Raw genomic sequence first — 24,590 nt, forward strand, 5'->3', positions numbered from 1 at the left:
ATTTTTTTTCTTATTTATTTTCTAGCTTCAAATAAAAATTTTAGTTTTGCCAAGTTGGAGGGAGAATTGTACTTACGAATGATCGATGATGATGAACTCTTGGATTCTATTTTCATTTGAAGCATATGATGAAGCGTTGATATTTATAATGACAACAAAATATCTTGCAACAAATAAAGAGCCACTAGTAAGTCAAAAGAATTATGAAAAATGAGTTACATATGTGTTAAGTATAATATGATTTTATATTGACACATACCAAATACAAATCCTATAGCTTGATAATTGAAGTTGTCAAACGATGCAAAAGTTAATCGTGTTGGCGACAACAGTGGTTGTTCGGGGGTGTAACCATCTCTATTGGTTCAACAATTGTGCTTCGATCATTGTCCAGGTAAAATTATGAATTGCATTTTCATATATCTTGATCAATTCTCAAATATTTTTCATCGACATCAAATATGTTCGGAAAGGAACAAACATGCCTTCATAATGTGTGATATATATATTGAACATTGTAGGTTCTATGTAAGTTTCATATAAGAAAATATTGATAGAGTAAGACCTTCCAACTATGGTTGAATGCAATTTGTAAGAATACACATCAATTATTCTAATGGCTAAACAAATCTAAACAAGTCATGAAACAAAATAAGATTTTTGAGAAGTATCATGATCATCCAATAAAAAGGTTTTAATTTTTGTAAATGAACAACTTGAAGAACTATTGATTCTAATAACAACTGATTGTAGATGGATATATTTGTGAGTTCAATGACAAATACTTTTTCGTCCTACAATAATATGAGCTAATATTTTTTGTTTTTCTCTTTGTTGCTTCGAGTATGACCTTTATATATTACCTTCACTTTACAAGTCCATTTTTCTATAATCGACGCAATTTGGATGAGATTGAGTTTTCCTGTCATGTCCAAGCTAAGCCCATAACAATTGAAGAATCAAAATTAATAAACCTAGAAATAAAGTAAACTATTTTTTGGGTTTAAAGTAAAGAAAAAATCACAGCTTATTCGACTTTTGAAGATGAACATGAAAAACTCGGATAAGTACTTTCTGAAAAAGAAAGATGGAGAAAAAAACATGAATTAATTCATATCGGTAGGGAAAAACCAGAGAACTACTACATGCCAAATGAAGCATCCTTGAAGTGAATAATCAGAGATCAAAAATATGAAATAACCAAATCAAAATTGAAGTTTCAGAGGTACAGATCCATATGTAAAATCTAAAGCAAAATCAAAATTAAACATAAACTCTTGGACAATCACTCACCATTTCCCTTTCTAACAAAACCCAAATCTTGAGTCTCTCCCAAACTAGCCCTTTAAGTTCCACCCTTCAATGGCTTTCCCCTTATCAAACTTTCAACAAAACTCACCCTTTTTTGTACACTCAATGTCAGTCTATTCAAGCTCGTTCAATCTTTTTTTGTCAAGATACACCTACTGCACGTGTCAAGTACTCTGCAAAGTTGAACACTCGCACCAGCTATCGGCTGTTATGGCTGCTAGATATGTGGAGAGGTGGTCCCCTCTTCTGTCTGAGGTGCAAAGGGTTTGTAAGGATTTAGTTTGGTGTGGGGATGATAGTATGGTGGAGGATTTTATGATGGAACAACCTATACCTCCATATTTATTTGCATTTGCAGTAGGGGAGTTGGGGTTCAGGGAGATGGGTCCCAGGACTAGGGTGTATGCTGAGGCTGTTCCTGAGGTCTTGGATACTGCTGCTATAGAGTTTACTAGTACTGAAGAGATGATTTAGGTTGGCAAGAGGCTTTTTGGACCTTATGATTGGGAAAGGTTCGATCTTTTAGTATTACCTCCGAGTTTCCCTTACGGCAGAATGGAGAACCCAAGGATGGTTTTCTTGATAACTGTGATCAAGGGGGACGCCAGTGGAGTACAGGTGGTAGCTCATGAGCTTGCTCACAGCTGGAATGGGAATTTGATCACTAACAAAAACAACAATTTCTTTTGGTTGAATGAGGTATTATACCTTATTTTCTTGTAGTTCTTCATGCTTGTTGCTTCCGTCATCTTTTTCATCTATTTGGAGCTGAGAGTTTATCAAAAATAGTCTTGTTTTTTTAAGGAATACCCTTCCCATAAATCACTTGTGGGATTACCCTGGGTGTGTTGTTGATGAAGATATATTATACCTTATTTAGTTATATACTTGAGATAACACAATCATTTAGCATTCTTTTGTGATTATGGTCCATAATCTTATGATCTGACTGACATTTATTATCATGTATAAACTCCTATTTCTTATTTTATTTTATTTTTACATTGTCCGGTAACTTAATGAAATCTCCTGGTTTGTACTTGGTGCTTTGTATTGTCTAACATATCTTTACACAACTAGGATGGTTGGTTAGTTTAAAGCATGTTGTTCTCTAGCTTATGGTATCATATATATTAGTTGCTAAACATGGATTTGTTGGGCATTGTGACTATCAAAAAAGATTAGAATAAGAAATTGTAGAAAAGATTTCTTCCCTCTAATGTGATCAGAAAATCCTGAACCACTGGTCCAAGTACTGATAGTAGGCGATTGAGAGACTCATGTTATAATATTCCCTGTTTGAACAATAAAAGTTGTATAGGAGGATGTCTTGAAATCCTGTCTAAATCTATGTGATTCACTCCCTGTATGGATGATTCGTCCCGTACTGCATTCTCAAAATCTTACTTACTCCTTAGAGGGTGGTTGGATTGACTTATTTTTAGGTGTTTTTGGATTTTAATCACTTTTTAATTTCGGAAGGTGTTTGACAAAGACACATAGTGAATTTAAACACCATACGTTAGTCTTAGAAGTACAATAAAAAAGCCAAAAACCAAGTTGGTTGCTAACAACTTTGGCTTTTAACTTTTAGCTTATAAGTCACTTAAAAAAAGCTAATCCAAAACCCTATTAGTCTTCACCCCTGACTGCAGTGCCTAAAAACACATAATCCAGAAACTAGAACTCTTGTAGGTGGGATTTTTAAGTAAACTCAAGTACTCAACCTGTATTTTTCCATACACGGTGTCCCCTCCACTCTTTTCTCTCTCTGCATCATAAATATTATCCTAAAATCCATATTAGAATGAATCTCCAAAAAAACAAAATCCATATTGGATGTTGAAATGGAGAATGTTTAAGACTCAGGTTAAAGTTTCAACTGGTCCACTGTTGGTTTTTTTCAAAAACCTCGAAATCAAAGAAGTGTTTTGGTCTACTAATATTTGGTTATTCATTTATGTTAATATATGTGGTGGGTTCTATAGAGATGGTTCTATTTGAGATATTGTTGGTGATCCAGAAGAGATTGAAACCATGAAGGGTGGCTTCCAGAAAGCACTTCTAGTTTTGATGTTACAGTGGGAAGATGGAAGAACACTTGGATATAACCAAAACATGTTCCCAAGAATGGTGAATTTGAATCCAGGTAAATACATCTATGTTCTATTCAAGGATCAGTAACTGGAAGTTTGAAGGAACTTGAATTATTTAGAGAATCATTAAATAGGAAGCACCAAAGAATTTGAGGATAAAGAAAAATGTTCTTTCATAGATCCATAGGGAATAATAGCATCCCCATAATCATCTCGTAGTCCATCGACACATGTGCACATAGGATCTATAGGTAATAATAGCACCCCCATAATCGTCCCGACTCGACGAAGCTAAAGATCACTTTATCATCTCCCATTTATGCCATCCCTGTAATATCTGTTACCATCAAACTGTCCATAATGCTATAAGTGCCCCTCACTACAGACTCAATAGTTGTCTTTAGATCACGAGTAACAACAATAAATATTTCATCTTATCTACCCTTAAGAGAGACATGAATAGATATGGAATCTTTTACTTTTACCTCCTTTGGTAGTATTTCAGGTTTTAGTAGGTCCATTACCTTACAACATATTTATCTACAGTCATAACTAAACTAGTAGTAGCCATGTATATAAGGCTAGCCATATCCTATCATAACACCTAACATTACAAAGTACTTGTGTATTTAGTAATAATGTGTGTGTGTATATATATATATATACATATATATTATTGTATTTTATTATATTATATATAGTGTTAGAGTATGTTGTCTATTATATGCCATTTATTATAGCTTTATGATTATGTACTTATTTATCATCTTGTAATTATATACAACAACATACGCGATTTATTTCCACATAGTGGGGTCTAGGGAGGGTAGAGTGTATGCAGACCATACCACTACCTCAGGTGATGTAGAGAGGCTATTTTTATAGACCCCCAGCTTAGGACCAATAGCAGTATAACAAACACAAAACATAAATGTATATAAACTAGTACAATATGCAAAATAAACTAACACTGCTAGCCATATATTCAATTATATATTAGTAATTATTCCCAAGAAGGGGGTTCACTTGGTTACCTTCCGTAGTTCGGTGGCCAAGACTCAGATAAAATTATTGCTCCTTAGAAAGGAGATAGGGGTATTTGTAAGGACTATAAGGTCTTGTTGAGTGAGAGCCTTTTAACCTAGCATAGGCTTTTGGTGATGGACTTAGAGATCATAAAGGAGCAGAGGAGGAGAGGTGTGGAGGATCAGCTGAGGATTAGACGGGGCAGTCTGACTTTGGCCGGTGCACTGGACATAAGGGATAAGTTAATGGTAATAAAAAGGCTTGGGTGAGTGGATGGGATGCTGATTGTATATGGGATAATACTATCTTTTGAATCACATAAACAACTAGAGAGGTGTTACGTGTCTTAAGAGGCTGCTTAGGTAAGTACCAAGGGGACTGGTGATGGAACGAAAAGGTGAAGGGGAAAGTGGAGGCTAAGAAGAGAGTGTATGCAAAGTTGGCTGAGAGTAAGGATGAAGAGGATAAATTGAAGAATGGGAAGGAGTATAAGATTTCTAGGTGAGAGGCAAAGTTAGCGGTCTCGATGGCTAAGGATGTTGCTTTTGAGAGTTTATACACGCATTACATAGTAAAGGTGGGGATAAAAAGTTGTATAAGCTAGCCAAGTTTAGGGAGAGGAAGACTCAAGATCTTGATCAGGTGAAGTGTATTAAGGATGTGGATGACAAAGTTTTGGTGGAGGAGGGTCATATTAGAAAGAGATGGCAGTCTTACTTCTATAAGCTCCTGAATGAAGGAAGGGATACTAGCATTGTGTTGGGAGATTTGGAGAATTTCGAGAGGTTTTGCGACTATGGTTATTATAGGTGCATTAAGGTTAAAAAGGTTAAGGGGGCTATTCGTAGGATGCATAGAGGTAGAGTGATGGGGCCAGATAAGATTCCGATTAATTTTTAGAAGTACACAAGAGGGGCAGGTATAAAGTGGTTGACTCGGTTGTTTAACGTAATTTTCAAGATGGTGAAGACGCCTGAACCTTAGAGGTGAAGTTCCATGATTTCGTTGTATAAGAATAAGGGTGACATTCAGTATTGTAATAATTATAAGGTATCAAGTTGTTGAGTCATACTATGAAGGTTTGGGAGAGAGGGTGGTAGAGTTAAGGTTGTGGAGAATTGTTATTGTTTCTAAAAATCAGTTCAGATTTATGCAAGGACGCTCGACTATTAAATCCATCCATCATGTTAGTAGACTGGGGAAACAGTATAGGGAAATGAAGAAGAATTTACACATGGTGTTTATCGACTTAGAGAAAGCCTATGATAGAGTTCCTAGAGAGGTTCTTTGGAGGTGTTTGGAGTCTAGAGGTGTACCTATGGTGTATGTTAGGGAGATTAAAGATATGTACGTGGAGCCAAGACTCGGATTAAGACTGGGGGAGGGACTCGGAGTACTTTCCCATCTTAATGGGGTTACACTGAGGATCAACGCTTTGTCCATTTCTTTTTGCATTGGTGATGGATGTTTTGACGCAGAAAATTCAAGGTGAGGTGACACTGTTTGGTTTTTACGGATGATGTGGTCTTGATTGATAAGACACGTAGTGGAGTTAATGTTAAATTAGAGGTTTGGAGGAAAATCCTTTGATTCTAAAGGGTTTAGGTTGAGCAGGTACAAGATGGAATATTTAGAGTGTAAGTTCAGCGAAGGTGTCTTATGAATCCGATGTGGTTGTTAAGCTTGCTACTCCTTCTATCAATAAGAGAGATAGTTTCAAGTATCTGGGGTCTATGATTCAGGAGAATGGAGACACTGATGAAGATGTCACTCATTGGATTGGGGTAGGGTGGATGAAATGGAGGTTCTTCTCTGGAATTTTGTGTGACAAAAAAGTATCTCCTAAACTTAAAGGTAAGTTCTACAGTGTGGTGGTTAGACCGGCTTTGTTGTATGGGGCGGAGTATTGGTCTGTTAAGAAGGCCCACATCCAAAAGATGAAGGTGACAGAGATGAGAATGCTTTGGTGGATATGTGGGTGTACTAGGAAATATAGGATTAGAAATGAGATTATTTAAGATAAGGTGAGAATGGCTTCAGTGGAAGCCGAGATGAGAAAAACGAGGTTGAGATGGTTCGATCATGTAATGATAAGGTGCATGGATGCCCCAATGCGGAGGTGTGAGAGGTTGGCTAGGGATGGTTTCAAGCAAGTTAGAGGTATACTGAAGAAATATTAAAAGGAGGTGATTAGACATAACATGGAACAACTCCAGCTTACTAAGGACATGACCTAAGATAGGAAGATGTGGAGGAGGTGGATTAGGGTAGAAGGTTAGTATGAGTTTAGGATGTTGTATCATTTGTTGTATTACTTGGTTTATCTTATATATGGTATTATTGGATATGCTAATTTTTATTGTATCTTGTCCTTTTACTATTCCTTGTCTAGATTGTTTTATTTTGAGTCGAGGGTCTATCGGAAACAACTTTTGTATCTCACATTAGAGGTAGTGGTATGGACTACGTACACTTACCCTCCCTAGACCCCACTTGGTGGGAATATACTGGGTATGTTGTTGTTGTTAATGATGTAAATCTTAGAGAAGAAAATCAGTATCATTCAAGAGGGTACTGAATGTATGTTGGATGAATAATAAATGATTACGCACCATAAAGTACTGAATATAAATACAGATAAGGGGGCCAGTGATAATTTGAGCGCACTTACCAACTCTTGAATCTATAAATAGCTGGACTGATATCATGATATCAAGTACTGTAAATACTTGAATATAGAGTCTTAGGTTATCCAAAACGTACTTACCCCTTCATGGCTTAAACCTTAAAATCATAAATAAATCAACAATCAACTTAACTTAACGGAGCTACTACTGTCATCAAATACCAAACATACTCTGGAAGAAGAAACGGGAATAATCATGGTATGTTTTGATGGTTCTTGACACAAATCATACAACAATAATCAAACAACAAACTGACTGGCCCCGATATGCTTTGCATGTACAAACAATAATTGATACCACCTACCCAAGCCTCCATTAGCCCATCAGGTGCAAAATTAATCTACGTACCCTTATTGACACTCAACTGACCTTGTGGCCTTCAGTATAACTGTTCGTCCTGTAAGCTCGATATAGACAGCTAGCCCATAGTCTTTGCCGCTCTGTATGTCTGTCTAAACCAGAGGCTTTGAGTAATTGAGCAGACAATGCTCGCTGTATCTGTATCTGAGCACATAAGGCTCATGTATTTGTATCTGATCACACAAGGCTCATGCATCTGTATTTGAACATATAAAGGCTTTTGAATAGTTAATTACATTATCGGGGTGTTTGGATAAGCTTTTTTAAGTGACTTAAAAGTTAAAAGCTAAAAGCCAAAACTAGGCAACCTACTTTTGGCTTTTGGTTCTTCTTTTTGGTACTTTTTAAGCCTAAAGTAAAGTTCTTAAAAACATTTTTTATCTTTAGCAAACACATCCTATGAAATCAGCTGTACAAAAAACAACAACATACCCAATATATTCCCACCAAGTGGGGTTTGGGAGGTTAAGTGTACGTAGTCCATACCACTACCTCAAATGTGAGATAGAGAGGCTATTTTTGATAGACCCCCGGCTCAAAATAAAACATTCTATGATAAGGAATAGTAAGATAATAAGATATAAGATACGGTATAGTACTAGTAGGAACAGGAAAAGAACAAGATACAATAGAAATTAGCATATCCAATAATTCCATAAGCAAGATACTCCAAGAAACACACCAAAAGATACAATATCTTAAACTCAGACTAACCGTCAACCCTAATCCACCTCCTCCACAACTTCCTATCTAAGGACATGTCCTCGGTAACCTGGAGCTGCTCTATATCATGTCTAATCACCTTCCCCCAATATTTCTTTGGTCTACTTCTACCTCGCTTGAAACCATCCCTAGCCAACCTTTCACACCTCCGCACTGGGGAATCCGTGCTCCTTCTCATCACATGACTGAACCATCTCAACCTCGCTTCCCTCATCAGTTGTACAAATAGGAAGCTCTAAATGACAATTTATAAACTATGGGTAGCTGATGATAAACTTTAATTAAGTAAATTAACTAGTAAACTTTGCTCTCTTTTAAATGAATCATATGGACATGTATTTATTGTATAGATCGTGACTATGCTATAACAAATAATCCATCTCTAGAAAATTATAACAAATGTACTATATGAGTTCTATGGAATACGAATGGAGGCAAGTATAGCTATGATTGCAATATGTATAACGAAGTTATAATGGTTAGCTTGAATATATGAACATATGAATGATGAATAAACGGAAATGCAGGGATAAATTACTATCAAGATTAGGGCACACAACAAGTGAATTACCACTCTCTAGTCTCCATACAATCATATTTACTATGTACACTCTTTTTGAGAAATATGTGACGTAGGGTTGTACCTTGTGGAGAAGGAGTTTTTAGCTTTACATACCTTATATTGGGACTTCATCTCTTGTTCCGTGTAACTGATGTCTGCAAATAAAAATTCTTTATCTATATCATAACATCATATACGCAAATATAAGAAGCTAACGAAAAAGAAAGGCAATGCCTGCAACACAATAATAACTCACGAGCGACAGGCTCGACAATTACGATAAATTGATGATGTATTACCACACCCTTCTCTTCCTTAATAACTCATATACGCCAATATACGATATACACCAATATAAGAAACTAACAAAAAAGGAAGGCAATGCCTGCAACATAATAATAACTCACGAGCGACAAGCTCGACAATTACAATAAAGTGACGGTGTATTACCACACCCTTCTCTTCCCTGCTTCCCAAAAATATTTGATGACCTTTCCATAAGGTCAAACTTACTAACTTTGACCTTAATTCACAATATAGCTCCTCACACAGCCCAAACAGGCATATAAACATGAACTTTCGGCTATCAAGCACCGTCTCGTGAGTTCTTTTTATAGAATTTAACTAAATGTAAACATAGTCTCATAATGATAGTGAGGAGAAGACATACCTTAATCTTTGTCTAGAATAATTACAACAAATTTATCCCATTACGACATTTAATCTCGAATCCAACCTCAACAACATAATGAAAAGGATTTGTTTCTCTTCTTTTGGGTACTACCATGCTATACAAATTGGGATCTCTTTCCTTCATACCCTCAAACTCATATATGTATATAGCTAGCTATCTGTTGCACTTTTTGATAAAAAATGAGTGGAGGAATGGCTAAACTCAAGCTATTCGTAAAATGTATACATAGTCTGATAATGATAGTGAGGAGAAGACATACCTTAATCTTTGTCTAGAATAATTACAATAAATTTATCCCTTCCTTTACGACGTTTAATCTTGAATCCAACCTCAACAACATAATGAAAAAGATTTGTTTCTCTTCTTTTGGGTACTACCGTGCTAATACAAATTGTTTGGATCTCTTTCCTTCATACCCTCAAACTCATATATGTATATAGCTAGATCTCTGTTGCACTTTTTGATGAAAAATGAGTGAAAGAATGGCTAAGTGAAGTTGTGCATATAATATCATTTTCTACCGTAACCGACCCAAAAATGTATGGCCTCCACAAACTTATATTGTAAACTGTATCAAATTTTGGAATGAGTTAATCACAAATTTATTGCCATAATTGATTAAACTATTGCTGCCATCCCCTAGAATTTCCACGTGGAGGTGGACCTATCCACCCTACATCTTATGTAATCCATTTATTTGGATGGAGTCTATACAAACATGCTATTAACTCTTGCGTAGGTCCATGATAAAACACAAGTAACTTTTTAATTCGAACTTGCATCAATGAGAGGTTTGTTTTGCTATAAACAAGACTCATTGACTTTAATTTGATAGGTAGTCAGTAATCTAACTCTTTATAAATTGGGAGATATACTAGTCCCAAGTCAGGCCATATACGAGATTATTTTAAATAAACCGCTCAAGTTTCTTTATATAGCTAGACTTAATATCTCCACTAAAATATTTATACACTATAAAAATCTAATAAAATTTTAATACATGTACTAATACACAACAACAACATATCCAGTATATTCCCATCAAGTGGGGTCTAGGGAAGGTAAGCGTACACAATCCATACCACTACCTTAGAGGTGATATAGAGAGAGGTTGTTTTCGGTAGACCCCAATACATGCACTAATATATCATGGCTAAATATTTTCATAAATATCAATTTATTTGGGAAGACAATATAAAATATATTTTATCAAATTCTAATTTAATTGGATGTCTCTAAACATATGGGATGTTACAATAAAACTCTCATTTTTGGCTCATAAGCTTTCGACACAAGAAAATAAATAACCTTAAACGCCTGTGGTGTTTCATATACCAAAGTTCTGGACACCTTAGTAAAATTTCTAGTTTCGCCACAACAAACATGCCATGCTAATTATTATACTGTGTAATTATTACCTAGTAATTACTTCAATTACCAGGTGGTTTTCCAAATAGACCCTAATATTTACAACTTTTAGTGGTGCATCCTAGAAGTGCTTGGAAACAGCAATATGCTTACTAGGTTATGTAATTATTATGGTTCTAATTACAATGCATAGTAATTGTATAGTAATTACAAGGACATGTTTCATTGTCATAATGTAATTATAGTGTAATTAACATCGTCGCATGTGGTTGAACAAGTGCGGTTTAGCTATATTTAATTAAAGAATAACAATTAATTTTGTAAAAATTTCACAAATGATGAAGTAAACAAACATTAATGTGTGACAAATACTTGTGTATACGTGAATATTAAATATTATTTATAACTAGGCATTTAAACTACATATTTTTTTTTTAACAAAAGTATTATAAATTGGTAACTAACATTGTAATGAATACTCAAGTGTCCTGACTATTTTCCAATTAAATTATATCTTAACTTAAAATAAATAATAAACGTTCCAATTATCAATTTTTATTACCAACTCATATATAACTAGTTAGGGAAAGCCAATGTGTTAAACCCAAGCGCACATGCAAGTGTACGTGGTCAAACAAGTAGTAAAGTGACTCGTACGAGCCGAATATTGATCCCACAGGGACTTGGTGATTAGCAGACAATCCAGTTTTACTATTACTATTTAAGTTAAACAAATGCAATTTGCAACCAAAAAGAGTTTTGAGTTTTGTTTTCGTATAATCTAAATGATAGAAATAATGATATGAAACTTGTGTTGTAACAATATATAGAGAATTTTAGAGTTGAGGCATTTGCTTAATATTTATGCATAACTATGGTTTTCAGCCGGTATTTGTGCTTATCGTGATTGTTGATCTACGGGGTTGATATTGTAACTTGGGAATTGTCATCTTCTGTGTCATCTACCCAAGCAAAGTTTCTTTAGATAAGAAATGTCAAGAGAAGACAACTAAAACGCCAAAAAGTAGAGGAATTGGGAAGAATGAGTTAATAAATCTGAAATCGAGCCTGAATGAAGAGGTAGAAGGGTCAGGAACAGGGGAAAAATTTATCTTTGACTTATAAATGAAAGTCAAAGGTGTTCCATACCTTTGATGTTTTATATACTATCCTTTGTCTTGGACTAGGTGTCTATCGAAAACAACCTCTCTACTTCTTTAGAGGTAGTGGTATACACTGCGCACACTTTACCCTTCCCAGACCCCACGATATGGGAATATACTGAGTTTTTGTTGTTGTTGTTGTTGTTGGAATATGAGGGGGCTCAACAGACGGAGCAATAGAGTAATGATCAAAAGTTCATTTCAGTAGTGGAAGGCCACCATTTATTGCTTGCAAGAAACAAAAGTTCATACGGGAGTAGAATACACAACCAAAGAGCTCTGGTTATACAGATGGATGAAATGTAGGTATACGAAGGAAAAAGGTAGAAAAGGAGGATTGATCAATGGGATAGTAGGAACTGGAGGGGGACTCAGGTCGAGATAGGCCAATATTTCATAACGTATGAATTTGTATCAACTCAAAACTCTTTCACCAAGTACTTAACAGTAGTGTATACTCCACACACCAGAGAATGAAATTAGTTTACTCGAAAGAGATATTTGCAGTTAAAGAAGTATGTGGGGGACCTTAGGTGGCATGTGGTGATTTCACAATTAGAAGTATGGGCGAAAGAAGAGGTTGCAATAGAGTCACTAATGTAATGACTAATTTTACAAAATGGATTAAAGAAATAGAACTGCATGATCCTCACATGAGTGGAGGAAAATTCACATAGTTCAGGGAAGTCAATCACCCTAGTGCAGCCAGACTCGATAGATTCTTGTTCTCTGTGGAGTGGGAGAAAAGATTTAAGAATATTAGACAAAAGCTAATCCCTGGAGCATTGTACGATCATTGTCCTGTCGCTTTAGAATGTGGAGATTGGGAACAAAAAAGATCAAACTTTAAATTTGAAACTTGGTGGTTAAAAGTGGAGGGGTTAAAAGAATTGGTGCAGTCATGATGGAATGAGTTCTTTCTGGAAGGTTATACTGACTATAAGCTAAATGTTAAAATCAGAATGCTCAAGAAAAAGCTAAAACATTGGAGCAGAACCACCTTTTGGGAAATAACCAACAAAAGGAATAGTAAGGAACTTCCAGAAATTGATGCGATAATGGAAAGTAGAAACCTATCTAAGAAGAAATGATGTAAGAGCTACCATTGTAATTGAATTGGAAGATATGGCTAAAAATGAGAGGCAAAATAGAGATGGAAATCTAGAGTGTTATGGTTGAAGTAGGGTGACAACAACACCAAGTTCTTCCAAAGAATGACAATTGCTCACAAAAGATTTTACACTGTTGATAGATTAGTGGTTCGAGGAGAAAAAATTGTAGAACCTGATGAAATTAAGACAACTATGGTTGATTTTTATAAAAAAACTTTACTCATAGGCAAAAAATTGGAGGCCGGGTTTTGACATGATATATTGCCCAACCATATCACAGGAGGAACAAGATTGGCTTCGAAAACCTTTCTCTGAAGAAGAGGTGCTGAATGTAATCAAGCAATGTGATGGAGAAAAAGCTCCAGGCCCATATGGATTGTCAATGAGTTTCTTTAAGGTTTTCTTGGACATTGTGAAAGTGGATCTATTGGAAATTGTTCATAATTTCCATCAGAAAGATTTATTTGAGAAGTCTTTCAATGCCACCTTCATAGCCTTAATACCGAAGAAAGTTGGAGCTGAGGATCTTAAGGATTTCCAACCTATCAGTCTGATAGGAAGTGTCTACAAGATACTTTCCAAGCTAATTACTAAAAGATTGAATTTAGTTATGTAAAAATAGTAAATAAACACCAAAAGGCTTTTCTAAAAGGCAGACAGATCACAGATACTACTCTCTTATCCAATGAATTATTAGATTTCAGAGTGAAATAAAAAGCTCCAGGAATCTTATGCAAACTTGACCTAGAGAAGTCATATGACCATGTCAATGGGAAGTTTCTATTGAAGGTGCTGAAAGACATGGGTTTTGGTAGAAAATGGGTCCATTGGATACACTTTTGCATCTGTAATGTAAAGTTCTCTCTGATTATAAATGTCAATAATGAAGGTTTCTTTTCATCTAAGAAGGGTTTAGGTAAGGGGATTCTTTATCACCTTTTCTATTTATCTTAGTGATGGAGGGACTCAACCACATGATTTGGAGGGTAAGGGCGAATAGTTCGCTAAAGGGCTTCCAAGCTCAATTGTAGGGATATAAAGATGATAAAAGGGGAGTCACACATGTGCTTTATGTAGATGACTCACTAATATTTTGTGAAGCTGAAGTATCACAGATGAGACATGTTAAGGCTATCCTCACTGTTTTTGAAGGCATTTCCAGTCTTCATGTTAATTGGCAAAAGAGTTGTCTTTACTCTGTGAACAAAGTTGATAATATAGAGATATTAGCAAGTAATCTTGGATGCCAGATAGTTGCACTACATACAAAGTATCTAGGGATGCCCCTGGGTGCAAAAAACAAAGAGATAGAGGTCTAGAGAGAAGTGCTAGAGAGATGTGATAGGAGATTGGCAAGATGGAAGAGTCAATTTTTGTCCTTAGGAGAGAGATTAACATTATTTAAATTTGTATTGAATTCCTTTCCTTCGTATATGATGAGCCTATTTCCTATACCGAAGAGCATTGAGAAGAGAAGAAATTTTCTCAAAAAAACTTTTTTGTGGAATGGAAACAAGGAGAAAAAAGGTTACAAACCTTGTAAAATGGGAAGTTGTAACACTTTACAAGAAGCGGGGGGATTAGGTATTAAGAACCTCGGTCTTCAAAACTCTTATCTCTTGCAAAAATGGTTATGGAGGTTCTGTATTAAGGATATGCCTTTATGGAGAAGAATCATCATTGAGAAATATGGACTTTAAAGTCACTGGATTACTGGATCACTGAAGATACCCCAAAAAATTTTGGTTGTAGTGTTTGGAAGACTATTCAAAAGATTGTGGCCCCAGTTTCAAGAAAATATTCAACTCAAGGTGGGTAATGGCCTGAAGATTGAGTTATGGAGTGAACATTGGATAGGTAAAATGAGCTTAAAATCTCTCTTTCTTCATCTATTCCTTCTCAGTCGACATGCTAGGATTACTATAGCTCATACGCGGGGCACACAAGGTTGGAACTTCAACTTTTTATTGGGAGGTTCAAAGAGTTGAAAATTTGCTTATGGTGATAAATGATTTCAATGGAATTACTAATACACCTGTCAGTGTGGAAACTTCACAACAAGGGTGTTTTCACTGTGAAATCCTGCTATTGGAGGAGGAATATTGGTCAACTACTATTTAGGACCTGGCCTTGGAAGCTGATTTAGAAAGCCAAAGTCCCCCCTAAAAGTTTCTTGTTTTGTGTGATTAGTTTGCAGGAAAGCTTGTTTGACTCATGAAGTACTACAGAGATGAGGTAGAAAAATTTGCTCAAGATGTTTTATGTGTGACTAGGATGTTGAAATAAATAGTCATCTGCTATTGCACTGTAAAACAGCTGCAAATCTGTGGAACATGCTCTTGTGTATACTTGGAGTGATTTGGGTGGTTCTCAAAACTACTAAGGGTATGATGGAATGCTGGAATGAGATTGGAAGAAGATAAACAAAAGAGGACTGGTGGGAATTGATTCATGCAAGCATCTGGTGGACATTGTGGAAGGATAGAAATGTAAGATGCTTTGAAGATAACAGCAAAAATATTCAAAAGATTAAAATGAACTGCCTTCTTTTATATTTTTGCTGTAAAGAAGATATAGTGGGGGATATAGAACTTTTTGTTGATTTTATAGGAAATTGTAAAATATTATAGATTAGTTACTGTGGCTTTCGGGTTTTTGCCCTATGGGATATAAGTGCTTATTTTCATTATTGTTTGGATGATAAAATTTTTTGAATATTTAATTACTTTTTCCTCAAAAAAAAATTTGCACAACTACATCGTTGAGCGGCGATGTGAGTCTTTATTTCAAATATATTAAGAGGTCTTCCCATTTCATTAATCAAGTGGCGCGTTTAGGTATAACCTTATCCTAACCGCAAATCATCCTTTAACAATTAGCCCCTAATCAATTAAAGATATGATCCACACTCCTACGTTCTTCATTTCGTCCTTCACTCATATGGTCAATTCATTTTGAGACTACAATTTATTTTAAAGTTTGCAATTCTTTTAAATCGTAAAACAAGAACGCAAGTAAAATTACATGACTTGATAAACATATAAACCAAACTTTAAACCATACGTAAGCAATAATTTGTAACAACCCAAGAAAGAGTGTGTTTAGTCACTCATATTCATACAAGCAATTTCCATAAATGAATTCATAACTTAAAACTATGGGAAAGAAAATTAAAAGAAGAAAGAACCCTAGTTTGAGCTCCTTAATGTCTGCTTCTCCTTTCCATTCGTGTAGCCTCCCAAGATGTGTGTAAATATGTATAAACACTCCTTTTATAGCCCAAAATTTCATCCATATGTATCCCCACGCGAAATATACACATTGATCCCTTTGCCCTCAACTTAAAATAAGTATCAAACCAAATCCTAGTCGGTTTAGGATTTTGTGTGTTAATTTCGTGTTGTGGACTATCCCCATGTGTTACCCAATTAGTTGTAGATTTTAAGATGTTTATATAGCCTTCAATTATTCCAATCCAAGTCCCATAAGGATTAGATACAAGTACCACACATTTCCTACCCAAACTAGGACTTTGGGACTGACTTTGCCCGCTTGTAGGAGGTTTGGGCTGCGGAGCTTATAGGATTGAATGGGTGATGCCATGATAAGCCAATAGCATAGATAATCTAGTAGCTAAATCCATCATGTGGGTCGGTGCATGGCTAGGAGCTTGGGCTCAGATGCATGGCCCGGAGTGAGCAACAACTGGCATAATTTCGCTGGTTTTATCCCTTATCGCCTGCCGAACTTGCTTCTGGTTCCATCATCCATTGTAGCTCATTTGCAGCTTCACAGGTCATGCAATGCAATTTCATTAACCTCCTTCACATGATCATAACAACCATTAGAGAATACAATGGTTTAATCTTATCAAATTACTCGAGAATAACCACAACTCAAGTTTGGTTTGACTAGTTAACTCGTCTAGCCTTTGTTTTTACTCTTGAATTGATTCCAATGATGCTTAAACCACTGAAACATGAGTATTAGCACACAAATACACTAATATCACTAATTATTCACATAATCATGCTAATTTATCCTCAAAACTAAGCTAAAGGCACGTAAATAATGACACATATATAAATACGTCTAAGATCACATCCCCCCCCCCACACTTAAAGTCTTGTTCGTCCTCGAACAATTCCTTACAATTAACCATCATTAAGGAAAAATCTATCATCACTACTTGACGTAAGACACTCAAGCTATAACTACAACTACATGAATAGCAAGTTCAACATTAGGCATGTCACATTCCATTTGAAAACACATGAATACTACTTCAAACCTTCCTATCCTCAAGAATCAACTCTACCATGTGGCAAACTTATGCATAATACTACACAAAGAGACCATATAAGTCACCTATATATCATTAAACATGCACCCTCACCATAAAATAATTACCCATAGTCACTCACAAATATGCAATTTATCACAAAAATGAGTTTGAGAATTAAATTCCACTTATTCTCACAAGGAATTCACATGTCACATAAGATGAACCATAAGCTTGCCCTTAGTGTAGTGCTCCAATAATATCAAAATATTAAAGCTCAAGATCAAGTAGGACTTAAAGGGTTGTACTGTAGGCTAAGGGACGGGTAGGAACTATTCTGGACAGTAATAGTGATTATCTTCCCTATGTGCTTTAATACACTACACTTTATATTAAAACTCATCTCCAATCAGCCTATTTTCCACCAATTTTATATTCTTACCTCTCTTTTGTTTCACCCATCTCTTTATGCTACCTTACATATTTTAGTAGGGAGTATTTACTATCAACACATGATTCACTTTTGATCAATTTTTCTTTTTTTACTACGCTACTCCCTCTCGCCAATGCATAAACTTTTTAACACACCAAAAGCTATTTTCTTGGGGCACTACTTTCACTTTTTCCTTCTTCAATTATATACTCCTCAACATCTTAATTTTTCAACCAAAGCGCTTTGGAGGTTTGGATCAACTTACGGTCAATTGAAAGTAAAGGAATAAGCTACATATAAGGCTTTCAAAGAACAGGCTCAAGGCTTAACAGGGCTAACTAAGGTCACACAGAAATAGTATATAAACCAAGTATAAAACATGGATATCAAAGAAAATGCCTATATCATCTCCTAAACTCAACATTCTTTATTTCACTTTACAAACACACCAGACCTAGGTCACTTGGACTCGTAAAAAATATCAGTGGGTGCATGTCGGATTCGCCATAATTAGTGTATTTTTGAAGAATTCGACATGGGTGAAGCATCCAAAATGAAGATACAACTTAGCACCAGACAAGTTCTACACTTCAACATGCAAACATAGAATATAATAACCACCTCACTCACACAGGACATATGTTCAAATCAAGTAGGATCTCTATAGACTCTCACCCAAGCAATAGCAAAAATTCAAAATTAAGGTGTCAAAAATAGTCATTCAACTTATTACATATACTTCTACAATCAAAATCGACTTGTATCATTTAATCATGTATAGCACCTAGCAAGAGCATCTCTATTTATTCCTAATAACAAAAATTTTAAAATTACTCCAAAAAATCAAAAAGGATACTAGGTTCAAAAGGCTTTTCCTCAAAAAAAATCAAAAAGAAAAATCGAGGGATGGGTGAAGTGTACTTCTACTAAACAGACCAAACAATAAGATCCTTACCGCGATTATGGCGTATCGCGGTGGTATAGCGACAAGGCTCTTAGTGCATTGTGGTGGCCCTTAAATCAGCATTCCAGTTATGAATTTAAATTCCTGAGGTCCAGTCTTGTCTTTTTCCATTGCCCCAATTCATAAAAAACACATGATTTAGCTTCAGTTAGGGCATTATATGCCCAAATTCTCCAATTTTACTCTTAAAAACAAACCCTAATCATTCCCTTAAGTTCAACAATTCCCTTCCTTTTACTTCAAGAAAACTCAAGAATTCAAGCTTTACCATCCAAGAACTTTCAAGAAAGTTGTTCTTTTTCAAGATTTAGGCATCAAAGGTATGCATGATGTTCATTCATGGGTCCTTTTCACCCATGGAGTCCAAGAACCTATTTTGATATTAAATTATGAGTTATTATGAAATTTCACATACTTATGATGAATTACCTCCATAAAGCTCATATGAATTTTGATTTTTTATTGGGTTTATAAGTGTTTTCATAGAATAGAACCTTTACACATTTAAATGATGATATTTTCATGTTTAATCCATAACTCATGGTTTAGTACTATAATTGTGTTATTATCATATGATTTACCCATTCCCATATTTAAGTTCATGACTTCCTTATGTTAGATGAAATGCCAAAGTAATGGATTTTGAATAATAATTTCCCATTATGGTTTCCAAGCTTTCATGTGTCCTTATTGTTATTTATATTCAGTGATGAGGGTTATGAAAACCCGAAGTTTAGTTATTTATATAGTTTCCGTACTTACAGAATAGTTTCAGATAAACCATAATCATTATCATTTAGTGACTTATTATGATCAGTTAATTATTTCAGTTAAGATCAGTTCAGACCATTAATCAATGTCTTTCAGCTGGGAGTAAATCTTAGCACCGAGTAAATATAGGGATGGTGTCTCATCCGTCAGTTAGGCATGAGGCATTTGACTTCTCCGTCATTTAGGCATGAAACATTGGTAGTAGTCCCTAAGTTCCAGAATTATAGCGCCACCATAGACTTTGAGAGGTCCCCCGTCAGCTAGGAATGACACCCTAGTCCTTTGGAATATCAAATTTGTGGATCTTCACAGCCAGCATGAATACCCGTGGCACGATATTGACACCCTTCCAACTGAGGTTACAGGTTGGACCCCAACAATAGTTTTGGGGCATGTTGTTATAGCTATCTCCCACAGTCGCCGTTCAGTATTCAATACAGAGTTCAGTTCAAGTTTAATTGACCATAGCATACATTTTATTAGTTATTCAGTTACCATATTTTAGTATTTTAGTTTACAGATACTTTAGTATCAAATTATATATTTGTTCATGCATTCTTAGATTTTACAGCTTCCATGAATGTTATGTATAATTCATTATCTAATTTACTCAGCCAGTCATTATTTCACGCTCATTTAGTTATCTCATGCTATTCTTCCAGTCAGTACTACATGCATATGAACCTACGCATTTTATCCTAACCTCATCTCATATACCAGTACATTCAAAGTACTGACCGCATACTTTCTTTGCACTATGATGTCTTATATCATAGGTTTGGATAAACAGTTTGCTAATGGTGCTTAGATAAGTTCAACACTTCAGCAGAAGAAACAGTTGTGAGTCCTCATCTTTCAAGGAAAATTTTATCTTTATTCAGTATTTCAGTATTTCTCTATTTGAGTTAGTTTGAAGTTAGTTGCGGATTTTCCCATCAACTCCTTAGTCAGTTAGTTAAAGGCTTTTCAGACAATCATATCAGTTTATTAGTTGTTTTATCAGTCTTTTCAGTATGTTCTTAGATACTTAGATTTATGATTTATTTGTATTTCAGTATTTTTAAAACTTATGGCTTTACTCAATTATTTTTGCATATGTTGATCATTATCAATTTACTCATTGCTCATAGCAAGTATCAGCTCATGGATTAGCTTGTGGTCACTTGTGATCGTAAGCACCATTTTTGTGACTTGGGAGTAGCCTAGGGTCGTGACCAAAACTTGGTATCATAGACTAAGGTCTTACAGTGTCCTAGGGAGTCTGAAAAGCTAGGTTGAGTAGATTTTTGTGCATGGGTGTGAAGCACGTTACACTTATGGAAAAGAGGCTATAAAATATTTTAGGAAAATTTTTTCTTCTTTTAGTATTCATGTCGTGTGAGTGAGCATGAGATCTATTTAAACTATCTTTCTAATCCATCCTTTATTCCATTACAGAAAATGCCTCCCAGAAAGAATAATGGAAGAATAAATGGAAACCAGCCTGCACCTCCGTCTGTTCAGAAAGATCCCCTCAAAGAGCATGTCTCTTATGCTAAATTTAGAGATGTATTTACTTCCTTAGATCACTCTGTAACAACTCAATAATCAGTAAGTCGCCAACACAGCTGCAGCTAGGATTCGGGTCTTTACCTGAATAAACCCTCCTTTGTTTTTAGGATCCAAGTTTGAGGAGGATCTGTAGGAATTTCTTGACATGGTTTAAAAGGTGACTAATATTATAGGTGTCACCTCAAGTGAGAGTCTATATTTTGATGCTTACCAGTTGTAAGGTGTAGCTCATACGTGGTATAAGCAGTAGAAAGGGGATAGAGGTACTGAGGCAGGGGCTGTAGAGTAGGAGAAGTTTTCCATAATATTTTTTGATAGGTTCTTTCCCTTAGAGTTGAGGGAAGCTAAGGTGCTGGAGTTTATTAATTTGAAGTAGGGTAATATGAGTTTGAAGGAGTATTCACTTAAAATTACTCAGTTGGCGAGGTATGCTCCTTTGATGGTGGATAATAATAGATGTAGAATGAGTAAGTTTATTTTTGGTGTAGCTGATAGTGTGGTCAAAGAGTTTAGGCTTATGGTCCATGCTCAGCAGACTGAGGAGCAAACTATTAAGGAGAGAGAGAGAGACTAAGAGGGCTAGAACATGTATCTTTAATTTTTCTTAGCCTAGGTTAGAGGGGGTAACGGTTCTCAATTCTGTCAAAAATCTTCAGCCCCAGCTCTATCTTCACCTAATGTACCAGTGCTAAAGTTCAGGAATGACAATAGGGATAGAGCGTCAGGCTCTATGTCCCAGGGTAGTTTGAACAACGGTAGTACTAATCCTCTTTTCCAAAAATATGGTAGGAATCATCAGGGTATATGTAGAGCTAGTAGTGATGTGTGTTTTAGGTGTGGTAAGCAAGGCCAAAAGATAAGGGAGTTTTCTATAGGTATGTGGAAGGGTAGTAATGATTGCCAGCAGGCTCAAACTAACTCTTCAATAGTGCCAGCGGGTCGTCCAACTCAGCAGGGCGCTACTTTCAGTACCCTCATTGGATAGCGTCAAAACAAGCTTTATGCACTTTAGTCCTAACAAGATCAGGAAAGTTCTCCTAATATGGTTACATATATGTTATATGTCTTTCACCTTTATGTTTATGCTTTGTTAGACCCCGTAGCTTCGCTCTCCTTTGTGACCTTTTATATAGCTGTTAATTTTAATGTCAGTTCTGAATCTCCAACAAAACCCTTTTCAGTGTCTACCCAGTAGGTGCCTCTATTATAGCCAAGCAAATGTACAGGAACTGTCCAGTTATAATATCTCAGAAAGTCACCTCTGTTGATCTTGTGGAGTTAGATATGACTAATTTTGATGTCATTCTTGGCAAGCATTGGCTCCACTTATGCTATGCCTCAGTTGATTTCAGAAATAGAGTCATTCAGTTTCTGTTTCCCAGTGAACCAGTTATTAAATAAAGGGGTAGTACTTTAATTCTTAGGGGTCAGATTGTTTCATTCCTTAAGGCAAGAAAAATAATTTCTAAGGGTTGTGTTTACCATCTTGTTTAAGTCAAAGACTCTAGTTTTGATACTCCAAGTTTTGAGTCATTTTCAGTGGTAAGGGAGTTTCCAGATATTTTTCCCTGAAGATCTTCCCAGATTTTATCTCGAAAGAAAATAGACTTCAAAATAGATCTCCTTCCAGATACCCAGCCTATCTCTTTTCCGCCCTACAGAATGGATCTAGCTGAGCTTAGAGATTTTAAAGAACAGTTAAAAGGTCTCTTAGATAAGGGATTCATCAGGACCAGTGTTTCCCCATGGGGTGCTCCAGTTCTTTTTGTGCGTAAGAAAGACAGTTCTCTCAGAATGTGCATCGATTATCGTCAGTTGAACAAAGTCACAATCAAAAATAAATATCCACTCCCTAGTATTGATGACTTATTCGACCAACTTCAGGTGCCAGTTATTTTTCTAAGATAGACCTCAGATCTGGCTATCATCAGCTCAGAGTCAGAGAATGTGACACTTTAAAAAATTGGTTTTAGAACTCAATATGGTCACTTCAGTTTTCTAGTTATGTCTTTTGGACTAACGGATGCCCCAACAGCTTTCATGGACTTAATGAACAGAGTGTCCAAGTAGTACTTGGACATGTTTATTATAGTGTTCATAGATGATATTTTTGTTTACTCCCGTAGTGAAAATAATCATGCATACCATCTCAGAATTGTATTGCAGACTCTTAGAGCCCATCAATTATTTGCCAAATTTAGTAAGTGCTAGTTTTGGCTGAGATCAGTAGCTTTCCTTGGACATATTATCTTTGCTGATGGCATTAGAGTTGACCCTCGAAAGACTGAAGCAATGAGGAACTGGCCTAGACCCATTTCTCCATCAGATATTAGGAGTTTCTTGGGTTTGGACGACTATTACAAAAGGTTTTTTGAAGGGTTTTTTTCTATTGCATCCCCCTTGTCTCGATTGACTCAGAAGAAAGTCAAGTTGTAGTGGTCAAATTCGTTTGAGAAGATTTTTAGGAGTTGAACAACTGACTGACCTCAGCCTCAGTCTTGACTTTGCCAGATAGTTCAGATGGGTTTGTTGTTTACTGTGATGTTTCTAGAGTAGGTCGTAGTTATGTGTTGATGCAGAGAGGTAAAGTCATACACTATGTCTTTAGACAGCTTAAATCCTATGAAAAGAATTATCCTACCCATGATCTTAAATTAGCAGCTGTTGTGTTTGCCTTGAAAATTTTAAGGCATTATCTTGTGGGGTGCATGTTTATGTGTTCACAGATCACAAAATCTTGCAGTATGTATTTTTGTAGAACGATTTAAATTTTTGTCAAAAAAGGTGGTTAAAGTTGTTAAAAGATTATGATATGAGTGTTTTGTATCATCCGATCAAGGATAATGTAGTGGCAGACACCCTTAGTAGATTGACTATGGGTAGTTTTGCTTATGTTCAGAATGATAAGAAAAGGTTAGTTCAGGAGGTTCATCATCTTGCTAGATTAGATGTTCGGTTGTTTGATTCAGCTGAAGGTAGTGTATGGGTTCATAATAGTTTGGAATCTTTATTGGTTGCCGAAGAGAAGGAGAAGTAAGATAGGGATTCCAGCTTGGTTAAGTTTAAAGAGTCAGTTAGGGATTAGAAGGTAGAGGTTTTCTCCCAAGGGAGAGATGGTATATTGCAATGTCAGGGTAGGTTATATGTGTCGTGTGTTGATGGGTTGAGACAATGAATCCTTGCAAAAGTGCATGATGTGCATTATTCTATTCACCTAAGAGCCATTAAGATGTATAGTGATTTATGAGAAATCTATTGGTGGAGTGGTATGAACTGGGATATTACAAAGTTTGTAGCTAAGTGTTCTAACTGTTAGTAGTTTAAGGTTGAACACCAGCGGCCTAGTGGTGCATTGCAGGAGTTTAGTATTCCCACTTGGAAGTGGGAAGAGGTGAACATTGATTTCATGATGGGTTTGCCTTGTATGCATCATCAGCATGATTTGATATGGGTTATTATAGACAGAATGACCATATCATCTCATTTA

The 24,590-nt window shown here is 35.8% G+C and overlaps 2 long non-coding RNA genes across 4 annotated transcripts in view; one reads left to right on the forward strand and one right to left on the reverse strand.

Annotated features, from left to right (window-relative positions):
- Positions 1-541: 541 nt before the first annotated feature.
- Positions 542-24,590, forward strand: part of LOC107850694 — a 34,506-nt gene continuing 10,457 nt past the window's right edge. Inside the window, exons 1-3 of one of the 3 annotated variants that reach the window (XR_007048000.1) lie at positions 542-3,460; positions 20,329-20,392; positions 20,990-21,142. This is a non-coding gene — a long non-coding RNA (uncharacterized LOC107850694). The remainder of the gene's footprint in view (positions 3,461-20,328; positions 20,393-20,989; positions 21,143-24,590) is intronic. The other 2 variants (XR_007047998.1, XR_007047999.1) reach the window with 2 other exon arrangements.
- Positions 7,032-16,399, reverse strand: LOC107850695. The gene is made up of 3 exons (XR_001668695.2): positions 14,189-16,399; positions 8,880-8,920; positions 7,032-7,676 (listed from the first exon to the last, which is right to left on the reverse strand). It is a non-coding gene; the product is annotated as an uncharacterized LOC107850695 (long non-coding RNA).

This window comes from Capsicum annuum, chromosome 12 (assembly GCF_002878395.1).
Source record: "Capsicum annuum cultivar UCD-10X-F1 chromosome 12, UCD10Xv1.1, whole genome shotgun sequence".
NCBI lineage: Eukaryota > Viridiplantae > Streptophyta > Magnoliopsida > Solanales > Solanaceae > Capsicum > Capsicum annuum.